The sequence below is a fragment of the Pelodiscus sinensis genome, chromosome 6, assembly GCF_052426305.1.
Source record: "Pelodiscus sinensis isolate ZL-2025 chromosome 6, ASM5242630v1, whole genome shotgun sequence".
Classification (NCBI taxonomy): Eukaryota; Metazoa; Chordata; order Testudines; family Trionychidae; genus Pelodiscus; species Pelodiscus sinensis.
The window spans coordinates 73,172,745-73,187,000 of record NC_143057.1 but is presented as its reverse complement, the minus strand read 5'-3'; the positions used below and the strand labels follow the sequence as shown (position 1 = coordinate 73,187,000).

General features: G+C 34.3%; 1 protein-coding gene across 9 annotated transcripts in view; it reads right to left on the bottom strand.

Annotated features, from left to right (window-relative positions):
• Window positions 1–14,256, bottom strand: part of KIAA0825 (KIAA0825 ortholog) — a 386,099-nt gene that overhangs the window by 128,904 nt on the left and 242,939 nt on the right. The window lies entirely within an intron of this gene.

Genomic DNA, 14,256 nt, shown 5'->3' with positions numbered 1-14,256 from the left:
CCTACTTCCAGAGGCTTATAATGTGAACATTAAAATTTTGCTTCTGTTTGATTCTTGGCATTCTGTACAAGATATGCTAAAATGTTTTTTTTTAATGAATTCAGTAACAGTTGAGGCATTTTAAAGCTATAACTGTGGTGGAAATTGTAGAGAGCTTAAAGCTTTTTTTGCATTGATCATTTAAAAACATCTTACTGTTTAAAAAACCCAAATGTTTTGCACTTGTTATCTTAAAATAAGTGAGGGACCACCATTACAGCACGTGGGCCAAATCATATTTGCCTTACTCAGTCAGGCACTCATAATGAAGACAATGAACCCATTTTCTTGACTAAGATTAGAGGGATTTGGCCTTGTAGTTTCAAATTATGGAGCAGTAGGTAGGCTTTGAAATACAAAATATAATTCTCTTTCCTTGGATTTGCTATGCATTATCTTGTCAGGTATTTGTGCACTGGTTACTATCATCATCCTCATTGCCCTTCATGCCCACTGGCATATAGGGCAGCAACAAAGGTCCTCCACTTCTGTCTATCTCTGGCCAGACTCTCAATAGTACCCCAAGTGTGATTCATGCTCTTCACTTCTACTTCAGTCATCTGGTACCATGTTGTCTTGGGTCGTCCTCATTTCTGCTTCCCTTCAGGGGTCCAGTGCACAGCAATCTTAAAGAGCTTCCATCTTTCCTGAGCACGTGCCCAATCCATCTTCAGCATTTTTCCATAATGACTGTAGACATGTCATCTTTTTTGCACCACACAAGCAGGTCCTGATTTGAAATTATTCTTGGCCAAAAAATATGGAGGATCCTCCAAAGACTTCTGGTGTGAAAAGTCGACAATTTATTGAGGTCATACGCTATCATCTGCTAGCATTCTGATTCATATAATAGTTAGTGTTGATAAAACTTCAGTTTGGTATGGACGCAGTACTGTGATGACTTCCATACAGCATTCAGACTCATGAACACATTACTGGCTTTACTGAATCCGCTCTGGATATCGCTTCAGATGCCTTCATCTTGCCTGATAATACTTCAAGTATGTAAAAGCTCTCTATGATAGATAGGTTATGGACATCAATCTTAACTGATGCTGGTGCCTCAATATTTAGGGTCATGACTTCTGTCTTCTTCTGGCTAACTCTTAGTCTGACCTGTTTTCCGAAAGTGCAGTCGATTTGTCTTCTCTTGCATATGATGATGTGCATGGGAGAGCAGCACAAGGTCATCAGCAAAATCAAGGTCCTCTAATGTGGAGAAGCCAGTCCATCTGATGCTTCTTGGCTCATCTTCTGTTGTACGCCACATAACCTAGTCAATGACTAAGTTAAAGAGCATCAGAGACATGACGCATCCCTGCCTTACTCCACTCTTAACTTCGAAGTGTAGATCATTGTTCCCCATGCTGCATGTGAAATTGTTATAAAATCTCTTAATAAGCTTGTTGTGGTATTCCATATGCTCTCAGAATATACCAAAGACTATCCCTATGAATGCTGTCAAAGGCTTTTTTGAAATCAATAAAGTTGATGAACAACTGCCTCTGCCATTCAATGCATTGCTCAATGATGTTACGCAGTACAAACATTTAATCTACACATCCCCATCCTTTACACAAGCCAGCTTGTTCTTTCCTCAGTGATTTATCAACAGCGTCTACAATCTGCTGAATAATGATCTTAGCAAAGATCTTGCTTGGCACTGAAATGAGTGTGATGCTGCGCCAGTTGTTACAGTCATTGAGTGCTCCCACTGGTAACTAAGGACTGCTTAATTAGATATTGATATGTAATGGCCACTGGAACTGTTATGGTGTAGTGTGTTGATAGTTTAAAAGGAGGAAACATTTTAAACTATATTTAATGATGATTCAGGATATTGTGTCACTATGCAGATTAGGGAGGTTTTCAGTATGCTCATTGTTCCAGTCATGCTGGGAAAAAGACAAGATGCAATGGATGGGGTTTAATAGGGCAGCAACTTGATTCACTTACCGCATTCTGGGAATACTTGGTAATAAATCATACAATGCAGGTTGTCATTCTTTCCTTAATTGTTTCCACCTATTTGGGAAGGCTTCTATCTGCTGTCCCCATTCTCAGTCTTGTCTCAGCAATGGCCCCAGTGCCTTTTCCACATTTAAGAATTAAAGGGATCTGGAAAAAGGGATAATATGTGGAGTCTCTCTGCTGCACTAAACTCCAATTGCTCCATTCGGTCAAGTTTCTCCTTCCCATTCTCATAAACCAATTCAAATGACTAGCAGCCTTTTTTCTTTTTTGGCTTGATGGACAAAAATCTATCACAGTCAGTTACCGTGAACACATTGTTTAAAGATTGGTGACTTTTTTCAATGAAATGCAGTATTAAATTAATTTCTATACTAGACATCAGGTTTTTTGTTTTGTTTTAAAAATGTGATTTTGTTTGAGTACAACTTAAAGTTTAAAACTATCAACACATATTAATGTTGTTTCTATATTTTTCTAAAAGTATGAAAAAGTCTTAGATTTCCAGCTCCTCAAGAAAGAACTTATCTCTTCATATATTTGCACAGCAATTTATGCAACTAGGCATCAATTTTGATATGGGCCTCAGAGCACAATAGTCATTTACATTCCAAATAATAACAACAGTAATATGTAACAGATTAGATTAAGGAAAACATTTCAACATTACATTTGAATTTCTTTGATTATGTGGGAATAAAACAAAATCAGACTTTTTTCGATCCTTTAACACAGTAGAAATTTTATTTCTCTAGAATTATTTTTATCTGTGGCACTTCACAAATTAACTATAAATTAGACTTAAGTCAAGATAAAACTGATATTATGAATTGAGGATGCATTTTTGCCTGTTCCCATAATGCATATGAAACCCAGTTCTTTTCACACAGACACAACTCCTATTGAACACAATGGGTCAAAAGCAGCAATCAATGTCTAGGCCTAATTCAGCAAAGTAGGAGTTGTAGCAGAATAATGATATAGAACTAGGGTCACTGCATTGAATTACATATCCTGAACTGTTTATTTCTCCCTAATTGATGATACATATATATGCATAAAAGATATAAGGGCAAATTAAAATTATGAGTATGCTCAGATACCATATTAAAGCATGAATGAAAATATATCCTGTCGAGCAATTGAAATTAACATACAAACTTACTCATATTTTATTTAAATTGTACATAATATAGATTATAGTTACACAAAATAGATATAGTGTTCTTTTTGTGTATCAATCTCTCAAGTGTCAGTTTTCCAGCAGTGTTAGATATTCTCTGATTTTTGAGTAAGGCGGGATTTTGTGTGTGTGCTGTTTTGGTTTTCTGTGTTCTTCTAATGCAGTGTTTTGGCAAACTCTGCAAGTTTCTTAAATGAAGATTTTTTTCCCCCTCTTCTATGCATCTGGAGACCATTTTAATTCACTTACCAGCTAAATCCTCAAAGGGACTGGTGTATATGGTAACACAGGAGCCAATATCCTAGCTATCAGTTTTCATACAGCCAGGCTGGACCTTTACATTACTGCTGCCCCACATTTATTGTTCCTTCATTGTAACTGTCAGCATTTCCTGACAGCACATTATGGAGCACATGGCTACAAAGTCGGTATCAATCAGTCCATGATCATGCAGATATAAGTAGTAGACTATTGATAATGGACCTTAAATCAGATCATCATGGCTTAGGCATTAGATTCTTAAAAGGCAGCAACCCTGTGGGATCGCCGTCTTACTGGCACCTGTTACAAAGCACACAAACTAAGCTTTTACTACCAATCAGCTACAACTTTCTAAGAATCAATTTTTAAAAAACACCATTGCACTAGGTAATGCATTCTGAAAGTAGAGATAGCAATTAATACAACTTTTCACTATACCGCCTTTAAATTACATGCAGTAGAAATATTACACAATACCTGCCATTACACTAATGTTCTTTTCCTCCCATTGATAACAGCAGTTTTGTTGTGCTTTGAAAATGTCTTACTTCAAAAGCACTTCAACTTGATATGGCCATTTAACAAGAAAAGTGAGAGAATATGTGTAGTTTAAAAAAGCTCTTCACCAAATTGAAAGCACCATGTTAAAAACAAAAGGATCTAATTTGTCCCAGACATAAATAATAAAACAAAACAAGAGTTGCATGCAAATTTAGCAACATAAAATTTAAGGTGATAAACAGAATGGAGCCTGGCTTCTTGTTTAGTATTCCTTAGTTATCACCATAATTGCTGCATGTCTGTCATCACTAGGAAAAGAAAAAAGTGTCTCTCTCTCAGCTGCTCCCCTGCTTGTTTTGTTCACTGTATTCTTGTAAAGTGGGAGAAAATAAGTGTCATTTAATGAATAGTGCTATTCTTTGTCTGACAGCTTCATATCTGTTAGGTGTAGGAGGCCTAGTACTTTCCTTTTCTGATAATGTTTTTGACAGTGTGCTAAATTCCTCCCCCAAAAGGCCGGCGTATATATTCTGCTAAAAGGGGCTTCATCTATCCTGAATGGGTGCCCTCTTTTAACCCCCTTCAGCTTCTGTTCTTACATTAATTGAGCTGATCAGATTGAGCATATGAATTTGTCTTTGATGTATTCGTATGTTTAGTTGACGCAGCTCGCTTTCTCATTGGCAGCGGACAGAGCTCTCAGACAAATAGGACTGTTGCCATGGTAACAAGCAATAGCTAGGGATCTCTTGAAAAATATTTTTATTTCAAAATTCAAACTGGAAAATTCTCACTGGATATGGTTTTCAGTTCTAAACGTGTCATGTCTAATGATGAATGCAATTAGGAATCCCACCAGTGTTTTAAATAATAAATTAGGCTAATTTTCTAGGCCTGGCATGATGACATACAAATAGTAAAAAGGCATCTTTTCTTTTTTCTCCATGACAAAAGACTTATTAATGACTTTTGTTCTTAGGATTTCAAAATTAATAGAATGGTAGACTAATGATACTGCCTTTTTTATGTGCAGAAAACCAGAGGCCTAGAGGTAAACTTTTTTTTAAATACTTCAAGCTGCTCTGATATTTGGTTATTCCATATAAAAGCAGGTAAAAAAAATCCTTCTACAAATGTTGAAAGCTGTAGCAGTTGGTAAATCTCAGAGGATAGAAAATGCCCATAGCCATTTTTAATTACTGAGCATGAAAAAAGGATGGATGTTGAACATAAGTTTTGTAGGCCCCTACAATCTTAGAATACCAGGATTTTAATTCTTAAGATCTCATTTGAAATACAAAGAAACAATGAAAAGAAAAAGGCTTAACTGTAGAAAAGGACTGATGATTAGACTATGATGATTAGTAATTAAAATACATATTTTGTATTATTCTAGCTGCTATTATTTTCCCTAGAAATTAGCTTCCTGACTTCAGCTTTTAAGATACTGCCTGTCAATGCAGAGTAATAGAGTTTCAGGGTTCTGCCTCAACATGTAATTATACTACAATGAAACCCATTGATATTATCATCTTTTATGCTACTTCCAATTAGTCTTGTTCAGTCTTTAAGGGTCAATCCCCTATGTCTTAGTATTGAGTTAAATGTTAAAACTCAGAACATCTATGATTTGATGTCAATTACAAGAAAAATGAGGTTATATTACAGAGATTCCATTTACGTTTATGTAGTAAATCTGTGAATTTGATAATGTGTATGTGGTCTTACTAATCATTACCCTGCATCTTACACTGGGGGTATTTGTTGGGCTAGCTGGGAGAAGAAAACAATTCTTGATGATTTGAGTGGAGAGGGATGTAGGGAAAAAAATTCTTGATGGCTTGGGAGGAGACACGGAACTACTAGAAAAGGGGCTGGAGCTAACTCATCACCCAGGAATGAGGAATTTTAAAGGGTCAGCTTGTACTGGGATCCTTTTATTCATGGAGCAGGATCGGCAGTACCCACTATACTCTAGTGCAGTGTTTCTGAAAGTGTTCCATGAAATCACTTTGAGAAACACATTAACTGACTACTCCGGTTTGTTTATTTACTAGCACTGTGGCCACGGAGCCTTGTGACTCCCATTGGCTCTGCTTCGTCTTTTGCAGTCAAAGGGAGCAGCGGGAAGTAAACATGGAACACTTTCAGAAACACCGCTCTAATGATAAATATACCAGGTTATTAGCTATATCTCCTATGGACATTATGCTAGTCATTCCATTCAGGGGCGCTGGGAAAGAATTTTTCTCTTACGACCATATTGGCCAGGTGCAGTTAGGTTTTTTCACTCTCTCACTGCAGGTTCAGTTGGGCCCAGTTCATCCAGAATATAACGGGTGGTAGGTCATATGCTGCAACTTATTATTTAAGTATATAGTGATGTTCAGTGCAGGTATTCCATAAAAAAAAGCATACAGTAATGGATAAATGTCTGGGGAGAGGTGCTCAGTAATTGAGTGAGCTGGCAGTAGTTGGGGACTCCTATGACTGGAACAGCATGGCACCAAACTCCATCATTTTAATCTACCTTACCCCTCCTATGAGGGGGGTTGTTGGTAAGCTCCCAGCAATTGATTCCCTGGATAGATCTGAATGGAAGGGAGGGAGCTACTAAAGGCACACCTCCACCCCGATTAATTATGAGATAAAACAAGGGAGTGTTACCCACATTGTGCATGTTATCTGCTGGATAGTCCCAGACATCTAATAATAAAGATGCGGCCTGACGAAACCCATAGAAAATGTCTTCTTTCAGCGCAACCAGACAAAATCTGTAAATCAGAATCATACCAAAAAAACTGATGGCATGATGAAAAGAAACTTAAAGAAATACTGGAGAGAATACCTGTTGCTCTGTTAGGTATGTGAGTCTTAAGTATGAATTCCTTACTCTCTGGATGCTCTGAGAGAAAAAGACTAACTATATAAAACATATAAGTGGAAGAAAAAATAGTTCTAATCTTCCATCTTTTATTTGTTTTAGAAGAAAAATGTTTTACATAATGGAGTTTCAAGTAAGCTAAAGAGAGGATCTGCAATATAATTTATAATATAATTAGCAACATATTGTAGATATAAGGTTCTGCATGGTAATCCAACAGCATGTTATACGCACGGAAGTCAATGGAGGTCTTATTATTGACTTCAATAATGCCATTTTACTCTGTTAAAGCAAATGAAAGCAAAATCCCAGGCTCATCTGGTTAGTAGATTTAAGAATGAAGTCCTTCTCTCTACAGCTAGTTGTCCGCCCCAGTGACAGATTTATCAAGTGTAGATTTGACTGCTGAAGTGATTACAAAATATAGCATTTCCAGTTCTTAACACAGAAGATAGAGTTAATAGGAACCTACTTTATGATTTTGTTATAAAAAATGATTCTGTCCCTTTATAAAATGTTTGTTGTGAATTTCTATTGTTATTCTTTCAACCATTGTTCACTTCTCTTTATTATTTCTATATAGATATACATAATCCCCCAGTATTATTAAGATGCATAGATTTTATATTTTAATCTCTTTCACTTACTTGCTTTTATCTGAAAAAATGCTAGAATTATACAAGGCTGGGGAAGGTAGAGTTTAACATGGCACCTTTCAAAAGCACCAAGTGTTATAGAGTTATCCAATAATACAACTCATTGTTGTGCAACATGTAAACATTAATAACAATAGTTAACAAGGGAAAGATGAAAACCTATTTCATTTTCACTAAGAAGGTTCACAAAATTACACTGTCTAACCATTTGATTCAAAAGTAATCAGAGATCATCACAGTCCTTAATCATTAATTCATCTAGTCATAGGTGTTAAACTAACTTCATCAGTACATAAGAGAAAGGTAAATTTAGAGCTTTAAAATACTCTCACGGCATATTAAACAGGGTGGACCTTTGTCCATCTTGATAGAAAAAAGGAGCTTCCCCTTTAATTTTACGAGTGGATCATTTCCCCTTTAAGGCCTCCCTGCAAGAGAAGGCACCGGATTACTGAATCCTGGAAGAGGCAGAAAGCACTTCAGCTGGACTGGGAAGGCATGGGCTTGCCTTCTGCCCTTCTGATGATGAGAAGATCAGTAGTTATTTTAGCACTGGATTGTGCTAGCCAAAGCTCTCTTTATGTTCAGTGTAAATATTCCATAGATAATGGATGCAGTGATCAGATAAAATGGATTGGTAGAAGACTTAAAGATAAAAGACTCATTAAAGGATTGAGAAAGGGAGTTCAAGGCTCCCATGATGAGTGTGGCCAGGGGCTGACCCCCCCTTGACTTGTATAGCCCCACTTATCAAGGGGAGAGAAGCGGGATCCCAGCAGGGAGTTGGCTGGGAATTGAAAGGGAAAAAGGAATGCTGATGAAGCCCCAGAGTTGATTATGGAATTACCTGCACTGTATAATTTTGTCTAACAGTTACTCCCAGATATTAAAGACTAAAGTTTTGACCTAATTAAAAGCACATCTCGTTGCTTCCTGTCCTTCCAGAATAGCCAGACAATGAAAGTCATATTTGAGGATCAGGAAAAGTACATGTTGGCTTTTTAAAAAAAATCTGAATAATATATTTCTCCTTTCACACCGTATCCTTTAATATCCTAATTCTTCAGAAATAAATCGGAAGTCTCAGTAGGGAAAGACTGAACAGAAGCCAAAAGGCCCTCAAAAACTACATCATGCTCAATATTAGCAATATATAACAGTTCATAATCCTTAAAGTACTTTAAGGGAAAGAAGACAGCAACCATTTAAATTGATTCTATGTCAGCAGAAATCATGTATATCCAAAAGGCACATGTGAATGCTTTAGCAATTCATATTATTTTGACTTTTTTAAACAAAAGGAACACTTTTTTAAAAAAATAGTAAATATTGAATAAAATATTTAAATGATGTCATAGATCTGAGGAAAATAAGCATTGATAGCTTTAAACCCAGCATATTATAAAACAATATAAACCGTCCTATAGCGTGCGCAGTATGAGATAACTTGACCTTAGTTTTTGGTCAATTAAACTCAGATTGTTAATGTTATATCAATATAAATGTTTAGTTTGGACACACAGATTGTGGAAAATTACATCATGCATATTTATTGACAATTCTGATTTTCTGAGAGACTGTGTAATTCAGATGGTTTGAATTTAGTTTTTAATCTATTCCTTGTTAGATCTTTCAGGCCAAGGTTCATCCCTACTAAAAATAGTAAGAAGCATTTCTACAGTAGGAACTCTGCACTGTTGCATCCTGAAATACAGCTCTGTAATTAAGAGAGACAAGTATTGTGATTTGTCAATTGATTTTGAAAAGATTAAAACACATGGAATATTTTGTGATTTTGTTGCCTTGTATGAGATTTTGTACTATAGTAATACAGCTGTTTTCTTATTTCCCATTTCTACAAGATAGTACTGCACCTGATCTAAAGCCCTTTGAACTTAGACCCATGGTGAATACATCCTGCTACAATGGAACAAAATAAACTGTCTCTAATAAAATAAATCCCATTCAATATTCAGTGTAATAATGAAGACAAATGGAATGACTTTGCCTTCTAACATATGATCACTGGAAAAATTAAATCCATACCTGAATTAATTCCAACTAAACAACCTTTGAAAATTCAAATACTAAAAAGATAATGAAAAAATGCATCATTCAGACCAGAGAATTTCAAGAGATATCATCCCCAAAGGTGTTAATCTACATCACAGCCTAACAAATATTAATATAGTGGGATGGCAGTTTCTAAAGGTTTACTTTCTCACAAATAATGTAATATTTCAAAATATTAAAAATAGTATATTTTAATTCTTTTTCTTAATCCATTCCAATAACTTAGTTTATACAACAACTGAAGAAACCATCTGCTCTCTATGTTACTATTTTAAAGATGAAACTCATTTTTATGCACAGGGCCAGCCCACAGCATCACTTCAGCCACACGTGAGCCCTGAAATAGAACTTAAAGCCTCAAATCAGTAAACCTTTTAAGCACTTGCCTAATAGTAAGCACGTTTTTGTCCCATTCAAGTCACATCCTGAAGGCCCCAGTAAACCACAGCAGTTAACTTGACTTCAGTGGGACTTACCTTCTGTGCTAATTTAGGGACTAACTGATGCATAGGCTTTACACTAGCCCTTTGCACAGGAATGAATTTCAATTTTCATTCTTATTATTATTATTACAGTTATTTATTTTACATTCCAAACATAACAAAAACTTAAATTTAACAATTTTGAGTCTGATTAGAAAATGCATTAATAAAACATCTGCATAACAATTTTTCAGTGTGCTGTATATGAATTATTATATAAGTAATATAGAAATGGCTCAAATATTTATTACTATGAAGTATTTATAACTAGTGTAAATTTCTTATTTGGTAGACTATTCAATAATCTTTGTAATCTATATTCATACTTTATACTACAGCTGTAGCAATAAAATGACTGAAACTGTATTTCTCTTAATATTTAAATAATATATTAAAATTTAATTTTCAGCACCTGGAAGAATCTTTTTGTGTGCCAGCAAATGAGTTAGTTGGGCCTGGAGCTCCTATACATATGGGACTAAAAAACAACCTATCACAAATAATTACTAAAGCTAGAGCAGCTGTACTCCCCACACTAGTCATTCGAAAACCAGGTCAAAGTTGCAGGATTTCTCCCCCTCTCCCCACCCCATTTTCAAGGGTGTCTGCTAATAAATTCTGTGGTACTTATCTTTTTATTTTTCTATTATTTTAAAATTACTCATTTTTTCTAATAATAATTGCAATGGGGCCATTAACAATGTTAGCATTCTAAACACTTAAAAAGAAATTAAATACATCTATTTTATAGATTATAAAATATGAATTATTTTGAAAATGCATGTATTTGTTGATTCCATTAACAAAATTATTCTTACGGGGTTGTTATATTCTTTTTGAATAACACATAAGCAGAAGCTGTAACTTTGTAAGTTATATATTACTGATATATACTACATGCACAGTGCTACTATGTGCCTCAATGATACTATACACTATTTTTAACAAAATACAATGTCATCTGGCTCATATACAAAAGAAAGATTATTATAATAGGTTTTCATCTATTTTATGTTAGTAGTTTTCAAATGGAAAGTGAATATTTCTTTTAAAAGCATTTTCTAAATTATGTGCTTTCAGACACACTGTTTTTTCAAGTGTCAACGCCTTTCAAGAAGTTGCTTTCTAGAAACCATTACCAACTTTATGATTGTGAAGAACTGACGATATGCCATCTTTCTCTTATCTCCCCTCTTCTCAGAATTTTGGCTAGAATATATTTAGAAAAGTATAGTTCATTTCACCATTTTTCTGGGACTCACATTTGTTTACTGAGAATCAGGTAATGTGAAAATAAAAATGAAATCTGTACTTAAAAAAATAAAGCAAGGAGGACAAACACATTCTTGTACATAAAAATAAAAAGTTCTATAATGCAAAACATATTTTATACTGGTGTACACAGAAAGTAAACTTTTGTGGAGATGCACCATGCATTTATATGCTATTACCTTCAATCATTTTAATGCAAGTCTTTCATACTACCACCATGCTAACAAGGCATCCAATTTGCTAAACAATGAATACTGAAAATACGTTGAAAAGGTACAAATGACTGTCCAAAGAATGACACTGAAAAATATGAAGTAACAGCTCTACCTCAAGATAAGCCTCACAATTAAAGAGTTTTAATGAAGAGAGCCTTCAAAGGCTAAATCAGGAGGCATTGATTAGATTGCCTCTAACTTTGTGTTTTGACACCTTCGTCTTTCGTGGCATTATATTGTCTCTGTGCATCTTACAAAGGAAGCATTTTACTAAGCCCACACATGAACAAGAGACAGCAGTGCTTATAAAAGAGACTGTCAAGGGTGCGAGCCAAAATGGGTCTCATTTGGATTTCAAGTGAAGAAAACTCCTAATGCATTTCATTACAATGTATGCGAACCTCTGAAAAGAAGGATGGATTGGGATTCTCATCCCTATTAATTTATTGAAATGGATTCAGTTTTTTCTTGTATATCAGGAGAGACCATGTGTTTCAAGTAAGGTAACAATATTATAGTCCCAAATAACCAAATATGCTATGATGCAGTATGCCATTCTGTGTGAGATTAAGAGGATGCAATTTTCTTGATAGTTGGGATTTGGGGTTAAAAATAAATCCTACAATAGAGTGGCAACAAATAAATATTCTTTGTTACTATCAGTTTTAAAGATATGATCAAAGAGCAGTGCAACACAGGGACTGATTCAGTCTTTGTTACCACAGCAGGCTTTTTCCTATTTCAAATCATAACCCCCCCCCCCACCGCAACTACTGTCATTCATACACTGCATGTTATTTCACTGAAGAATTGTGTTTATGATGTATTTAAGATAACACCAATAAAAGTTGTATTTTATGAAAAGACAGCAGAAAGGAAAGGAAATAAAGTAAAAACATTTCAAACACTGTAACATATAGATTTACTTAACTCCAACAGGATGGCAATAGTTACTAAATCACCTATTATGTTATTCATAGTAAAAAAAAAAGTTTATATTAATACTTATATTTGCCTTTTCCCCTTATAATGTTGATAATAAAACTTACAATATGCTGTTCAAAAAACTGCAAAACACTACATAACAATGCCATGGTGCAAATCCCTTATTTATGCTAAATAATGTTACAAATACACACTATAAAATATAAGGCATATGCTCTCATTGTTTTTAACACCATTAACATTTAGAAATGATTGATCATGCTATACCAATAACATTCAGTGAGTTCAAAGCTCATCTATTTTTTATGTAAATCTTACAACCTGCTAGTTAAATTAAAGGTTAAATATACATAAAGTCTTAGAATAAAATACAAAGTAGGTGTTTCATATGTATGTAGTTCATATGTACAGAATACACACACACACAAAGAAAAATGGTACTACATATATACTTTTAGCTCCACTTATGAAAGCTGAAAATTAAAAATATACCAAGCCTTCACCTATAAGGTTAATGAATATAATACATAGAACAGTAAGTAACTATGCATTACATATTTAGTTACCTGGAATGACATCATAAACTATAAAAAATGCCAATGAAATAACAGAAACAAACATAGTGTTTCAGCTGTCAACAAGCATTTTATTTCAAATTGGAGAACAGTACTGTTTAGTTAATTTAATATAACCTATTTTAGTAAAGCTTGTGTGTGTATATGTATATAATTTACTTGCATATGTACAACCCAGGTAAAAATGAGCACATCAGTTTTATACATATGCATACAATACATGTATATACATATGCATATAGTACAATCCCAATTATCTTAAATGTTTGGAGACATCAACATTTGGATAAACAAACTTGTGCATAATGGGAGAGTTAATGGGTAAGGATTCACGCCTAGGGATATAACCTAGATTTTATGAGAGGAATTTTGGATTAAAGGGGGTTATGTAAACTAGTCTTAGCAGCATACAGTTATATAGATTTATATATTATTCAGACAAAACAAATACAAATAATGGTAATCACAAATAAACTTAATTTCCAATTTTTAATGATAAAGTTTGCAAATATCCATGTTCAGTATATATAAAACACACATAAATTTTATTTTTTTTAATTTTGAAGAATCGAAATTGAATTAGAATGATGCATGTTCCATATTTTATCTTGACAGCTCCTGTATACTCAAGCAGAGCCCATTAAACACAAACCTACAGCAGGTTACTTGTTGAATAATGTATTTCAAGTACTTAAAATTACTAGGGATTTGACTAAGATCTGCACATGAATATATATTTTGGACTTAATTTTCTGTATTGGCATTTCTTCAACTGCATATACTTGGAATTCAACAATGACTTCAGTTAATATTAGGCTTTTCCAGGACATAACAAAGGTAATAACACTACGTTTGCAATATAAACTTTATGACATTCTGAATAAAACTGACAAGTGTAAAATTTGATCCATAAACTAAGTGATATACTTATGTTAATTCACCTTTTAAAAGATATTATGTGTTGCTCAGTTTTTTTGACAGGGCTCCCATTCATACTGTAGACATGTTGAAAAACAGTATATTTTCTCTCAATAAGGAAAATCACTTTATCCACTATCATTCTCAATCTGTCTCAATAAAAAAATCAATCATCAAATGCTTGTTTCCAAGTTCTACTTGTTAAACTGCCAATTTATGCATACTGTTCAACTCAGTTGAAATTCATTCAACAGCACTTCTTTCATTTACACACGCACGCA